Raw genomic sequence first — 7,159 nt, forward strand, 5'->3', positions numbered from 1 at the left:
AGAACCTTTAAAGAGATAGTTCCCCCCAAAATGAAAATGAGGTCATCATTTACTCACCCTCATGCAATCCAATAGCCACGTTTCCACTGTCGGGCCAAAAGCAAGAGTGCTAGTGCGTGCCAGGGCCAGTCGAGTTTCGAATGTCACGAGGCTTGATCGGGCCTCGTTGGGGCTTCGTCGTGGCTTCCTCGGGCCATCGGCCAGGGTTTTTTTGCCCGACAAATACCTTGGTCCAAAGCAGGCCAACTCAGGCTTGAGGAGTGGTTACGAAAAGAGGCGTTTACCTTTAGACCTTTTTAGGAGTTTACCTGAGTCAGCAGCACTGGATGATTCCATAGCTAACATCAGCATAAAGACTTTTAAAATGATTTTAGCTCAAAACTCACGTTCATGTTTGAATACCTTCCGTTTGTGATTCGATGTGGGTTCTCATCACCGTATAAGGACCTCATAACTTCGGCACTCTATAGGCCTATGTCTTTCACCACAAATAAACAGAAACAGACGCGACTGAATAAGTAGGCCTAAGCATGTCCTCTTTCTTTTGTGAAATAACGGTAAAACACTTTTTTTCAGTGTGACTAATGTGCAATCTTGATACAAATGAATTTAACTTTTTAACTTTAATTGAACAAATTAACTTTTTATTGTAAACCTGTGGTAAAACATCGATGCTTGGGTTTTAAATCTTTAAGTAAACAACAATAATGCCAGCAAATGGTCGCTTTTATCATGTTTGTTTAGCGATCTAGCTAGTTTCCAGTGATTTTTTTTTCTCTTTTCAGGTTAGTTTTCTGATAAAACTTTTGTTGGTGAAATGATGGGTTTGTGTGACGTTGTTCCAGAGAGGCATTATGTGCGGGTATCATTGAAGCGCTGCGGAGCTTGTGGCCCTACGGTGGAAACGCAGCATGGTTTTAGGCTAGGTGCTACAGGCCCGAGGCTTTTAGCCCGGCACGGCCCATTTAAAAGCTTGGCTCGCACTGGCCCGACAGTGGAAACGCGGCTATTGTTAGTCTATTTATCCGAATGGACAAAGTCCCAGCCACTTTTCTCTTGCTGAACATCTGTTCTCAGTTGTACGTTACCTTGAGTGACAGGTGAAAAATTATAGTAGTGAAAATAAAGCAAAAAGAGAGCCACACATGTGTTGCACAAAGCACACCAAACAAACCTTTCACAGGCACTTAACAGTCTAATGATCCAAGATCTAAAAAGTAGGCCTTCAAATAATCTTTATAAAAAAGAAAGCCTCCCTGAAATTGGGCTCCACAAAGCTGTAAATACGCTGTTGCTCAGGACCTTTTTGATAATCGGCAGCTGAAAACAGCATCACATTGGTGACCTTTAGCAGAGTTTGTTGTGTGCATGTTAAACCCAAGGTCCTCTGCCTCTCACTATGATGCTCATATGCTTGGCTCTGAATAGTGGCCCTCTATGTCTAGCCTTGGAGGAATCAATTACTATTGATTTTCTTACAAAGTTCTGTTCACTCTCCAGGGCCAAGTCAGAGAAAGGGGACAAAGGGGATGAAAACCATGGTGAATTACTAAAGTAACCTGCTTTACTGTGGGAGAGAGAAATGATTGAGTGTGAACTAGAAGAACACAGTACGATGGACAAGGTAAATGTACGTAAACGATGCCATCTGTGCAACTTAAAACTTCTTGTTGTATCGGAGTGGAGCGTAACCAAAGGTTCATCCATGTGGCTGCTGTCTTCTCTTTGTAAAGCCATGGGAAGAAATCCAGACAATGTCTGACTTCTTGTACGATTGGGGAAATTACACAGTATTCAAAAATGTTAACCAAGTACACAGATGACTTAATCCTCCGGCTGATATTCTGACTTGTGCATCCAGTGGACATTTTTACATTTTACTTTACTATCCCGTGAGGCCACAGGAGAGGATTTGTGGATGGAAATTAAGCTACGCAAATGAAGCAAGTAGGTCACACGACAATGAAAACAACATGGTGGATGCAGTACAGTCTGTCCAGATTACATTCATACTACACACATTCATGTTTAGATAAACACACCTTTTTTAACAGTCACAAAGTAATTGCTTAGTACCTATTCAGTGACTACGCAATTTCGGATGCAGCCACTGCGTCATCTTTTTAAGATGCAATACTGCCACAATTTTATCATATGTGTAGTATTAACATAATATGAATATTTGGTAACACTTTATTTTAGTGTCCTTGTTACATGGACTTACCATTGTAATAACAGTAAATTATGCATAATTACATGCAACAATTAACTAATCCTACCCTAACCGTATAGTAAGTACATTTTGTTAATTAATATTACTCAGTACTTAAATATATAATTAAGGCTCATTCACACCAAGAACGTTAGCTATAAAGATAGCTAAATTAGCGTCCACACCAGCGGACGACATCGATCTGTTTATTCTAAGCACATGCTAGTCTGCTGTTTTAAATGCTCATAGCCTCATGGTCAATACAGCAGGATGGATTCTGATTTGCTGTCAACGTTTTTATCGTTCATCAGCTGGATAAATTAGTTTGTATAGTGATTCCAACGATATTGTTTCTTTGTGCCGTTATTGTTCAGTTGTGGTGTGAACTCTGCTATTCTTTAGTATTGAGAACGATTTTTAGAACTATATCTTTATCGTTATATCGTCATTGGTGTGAATGGGCCTTAACACTAACAATGACTCCTTAAAAGATTTTAACCAAATATTTCATTTTTTAATGACCATGGTTATTACCAATACCAGTACATTGCGACACCCCTAGTGAATCCCAATAAGTTTCGATGGATGGTGTCTGACACTCTTGACATTACTCATGTAATATCTCACACGCAAATGCAAATCAGATTTGAAATATAAAAGTCTAAGTTAATCAAATAACTTCAAATTTCAGTCTGGTTTTCAAACACAATGCTATAGCATCAGAAAGCTTGAAATACAGCACATAAATTGTACTGTTTTATAACACCTTTACAGGAGGTGGAGCTCAACAGCATCTATCTCTACTCACTTTCACTGTTAAAGGGGTCCTATTGTGCCCCATATTCTTGATTTTGTTTTTGAGGTGTACTAAAATATTATATTATAATAGTGATTCTGTTAAATAAAATATCTCCCTTTGGAGTGGACTTTGAGCTTTGTAAACTTGCAGATATTTTTTATGCTCAAAAAGCAACATTACACACTAACTAAAGTTGAAAAAGTAAAAAAAAAAAAAGTTATAATAGGACACCTTTAATGAAAAAAAAAAAAAGAAAGTCATATGTGTTTGTAATGACTTGAGGGTGAGTAAAGGATGACTGAATTTTCATGTTTTTAGTGAACAAACCCTTCTTCAAAGGTTATCCAGATAATTTAACAGCAATTATTGTTGGTCACATTGAAACAATTCTCACTTTTTCCAGTCGCTCTAATGAGACCAGTGCATTCTCTTTCTTAGCGCAGTCGCGGTTAGAGGTCAGCATGTGCACAAAGGGGGCCTATTTTGATTGGTATTCAACACATTTTTCAACATTTCATCGTCCCTCTGCCCTTGAATATAGAGGCACGGCGTTAAACGAAAAATTTGCATGTCAAAGGTAAATAAGCATAATTTGATGGTCTTGTTTATTTTCACGGCCTTCATTGAGGTTAGATGTGAAACAGATGGGAGGATTTAGGAGCTTTTTTGAAAGGTTTGTTCCCTATATGTCTCACATCTGGCTACAGAAGATATCCTGATCGTGTTCAGTGTGCAATTAGCCAGGTAAGTGCATACTTACTTCACAAAAGAAGGAAAAGAACTAAAGTGCAAGGCTTACGAAGAAGATTTAAGGGATGCAGACTGATGACACTGGAACACTGCAGGGAGAGGAAGTGACATGATATCACCTCGCGGACTGAGCTCCAATAATGGCATGTGAATGACTCTCACAAACCTGTCGTAATTAGCCAACACAGTCGGGCAGAATGGCGATGAACATGAAAGTCATCTGGCCTGTAAAGACTGGAGCACAGAGCAGACTACAGATGGAGCAGATGCCAGCGGCAGTGCGTGTGGAGGGGAGACGGAAGTTAGAAGTTAAGGAGGTATAAGATTGTGATCATAGTCACATGGGTGTGGGATTTGCAGTGATGCAGAGGACACAAATGTTGGATGAAATGTGAGCTGCCTACCTGGTACAAGGGGTAAATGTTCAGCTGGTCAGCTTTGCTGGAAGCTCCACATTAGCTCCTGCTGGTAGATGTCGTAACTGCACCATCTGGGGGCAAAAAGTATCTTTCTCCACTGATGGCATTTCAAAAGTAGCTGTATTCTGATTAAATAACTTTTTGAAAAATATAACTAAAAGTCTGATTAAGTATATTTGTTAAATATATATATATATATATATATATAAATATATATAAATATATATATATAAATATATATATATATATATATATATATATATATATATATATATATATATATATATATATATATATATATATATTTATTAGTTATAAAGATGTATTCATTATACATTTTAGTGCTGTCAAATTGATTAATGGCCTCTAACATAAGCATATGCACACACACTTGTATATACGTGTGTGTACACACACACACACAAACTTGTATGTTAGATGCCATTAATCGTGATCAATCGATTTGACAGCACTAGTCAGTTTGTATATAAAATTAACCAAAATTCTGAATATTGCAATTAATCAAAAATTAATAAAAAAGACATTTGGCCTAAAATTCAGCTGGACAGTTCCTGTTTGTATCATTGCTCAAATATCTTAATGGATGTCCTCTTTAGTGTTTTAATGTTTTAGAACAAAACAAAACAAACAAAAAAAAAGGATGGAAAAACAAATATAAACAAACACTTTTAAGCTATTTTCAGGGTGTGGCTATAAATATATATACAACAATCATATAATTATTTTATATTATAATTAGTGCTGTCAAATCAATTCATCGCATCTTTGTTTACATGATAAGTTTATATGTGCTTAGCATAAGTGAACACCCATGCTAAAGTTGACTATAAAGAGGAATAAAAAAAATCATCTTTTGGAAATGGATCTTAATGCCTTAATTAAAAAAATGAGGAAAAATCCAACCTTTAAGGACACCAATTGGCATGGGGTACTTTCCATAAGATCATCTCTCAATGCAAATTAAACCAGCTATTAGGCAAACTGAAATAAAACCATGCCAATCTCTAGGTATGGTGAATGGTGCATAGTATCCTGGATCCATGACATAGCTGGCCTTTAAAAATAAAAATCTGCTGTCTCTATGGGCATTTAACATAGGGGTGTCCTGACTTATGCAACCTGTATTTTAAGGAAGAACATTTATTTATTTACGATAAATTATCCGTTCACAAAGAAAATTGGTGTCCTTAAATGTTGGATTTTTCCTAATTAAGGCATTGAGATCAATTTCCAAAAGACGATGTTTTATTCCTCTTTTTAGGCAACTTTAGCATGGGTGTGTTCACTTATGCTAAAGCACTGTGTGTGTGTGTGTGTGTATATATATATATATATATATATATATATATATATATATGAGAGAGAGAGAGAGAGAGAGAGAGAGAGAACATGTCTGTGAGGGTGTATTGTATATGTGTATTCATATATATATATATATATATATATAGAGAGAGAGAGAGAGATGCAGCCAATAGTCTCAATTTTTGAGCAAGGTATGAGTTTCCAAATCTAAGCCTAACAATAAAAAGAAAAGCTAACTTTATGGCAAGTGCCACAAAGAACAACACTTTTATCAAAAAATTTTATCCAATCTGTAAATAATTTATGTATTAATCAGTGCAAAGAGTACTTTATGTGAGCCACTTTCTGTGTAAATTAATATCGCATATGTTAAACATTCAGCATTGCATTTGCACTCCACACCCAGGGCACTTGCCAGTCCTCAAAAATAGCTGCTAATGATAACAACACTCAAAAGAACAAGGCTGTTCACGAACACAAATGGCTGTCAGAATCTGTAATTAAAGAAAGAGAAAAAGTAAGGAAAGGGATGCTGATGATGCTGTATTTAAAAAGACGCAAACAGAAAAGACGGGAATAGAGGGCGTTTGAAATGCAGCACATGGTAACGTGTTAGGTTTGAGGTGCTTTACACCTTGCCGAATGCCGATGCAGTTTGCTTAGAGACAGCTTTCACCTCTGCTGAGGAATGTGAAAACTGAGTTAAGTTAAGCTAAAAGCAAACAATAAATATTCTAGTTGTCCCTGGAGGTTTGGGGATGCTGAGAGAGGAATAAGCCCTCAAAAATGTTTGCTCGGGTAGGTTTAAGTGTAGCCTATATCGAGGCCTCAAATTAAATAATAGCCTCGCTTTTCTGCAGTGCAACAGCATATGGACAGCTATTCAAGCAACACGCAGCAGAACACTGTCTCTTCTCAGAACGCGAGATTACTCATGTAAACATGCACCTGCCAAGTGAAAACTTGAAAACATTTGAGCTTACATACTAATTTAATGTGAATGACACATTTAGCATGTGAGAGCTAGGTTTTGCACTGCAAGGCTTGATTTTATCCAACCGGTTTACATACACTTAAAGGGATAGTTCACCCAAAAATGAAAATTTTGTCATTTACTCTCTCGTTCCAAACCAGTATGAGTTTCTTTCTTCAGTTGAAAACACACAAACAAGATATTTTGAAGGATGTTGGTAACCAGACATTTCATGGTAGCCATTCATTTCTATTGTATGTTTTCCCTACCAAGTCATTGCTATCGTCAGTTGTTTAACTACCAACATTATTTAAAATATCATCTTTTGTGTTCAACAGAAGAAAGAAACTCATACAGGTTTGGAAAAGCCTGGTGGGGAGGGTGAGAACAACAGGGTGAGGAAATAATGACAATATTCATTTTTTGGTGAATTATCCCTTTAAGACATGACTATGTTTACATCAATCTCTCACCCAAGATTGATTCATTTGGTGATGGCCTTCACTATTAGCAAACTATAAAAATTGAAATAGCGGCGTTAATCACCAATTTTCAGAAGTTCGGAGAAAGTAAGGGACAGTCTCCCGAAAAACTGACTGTTTTAAACCACTAACAGGACATATTCTGTTACAGCATTTTCAAATGGAAGGTGGCAAGCCCCATCTTGTGGTCAACATTGGACA

This window comes from Siphateles boraxobius, unplaced genomic scaffold (assembly GCF_051911475.1).
Source record: "Siphateles boraxobius isolate OS27281-9 unplaced genomic scaffold, OSU_SipBor_1 66, whole genome shotgun sequence".
Classification (NCBI taxonomy): domain Eukaryota; kingdom Metazoa; phylum Chordata; class Actinopteri; order Cypriniformes; family Leuciscidae; genus Siphateles; species Siphateles boraxobius.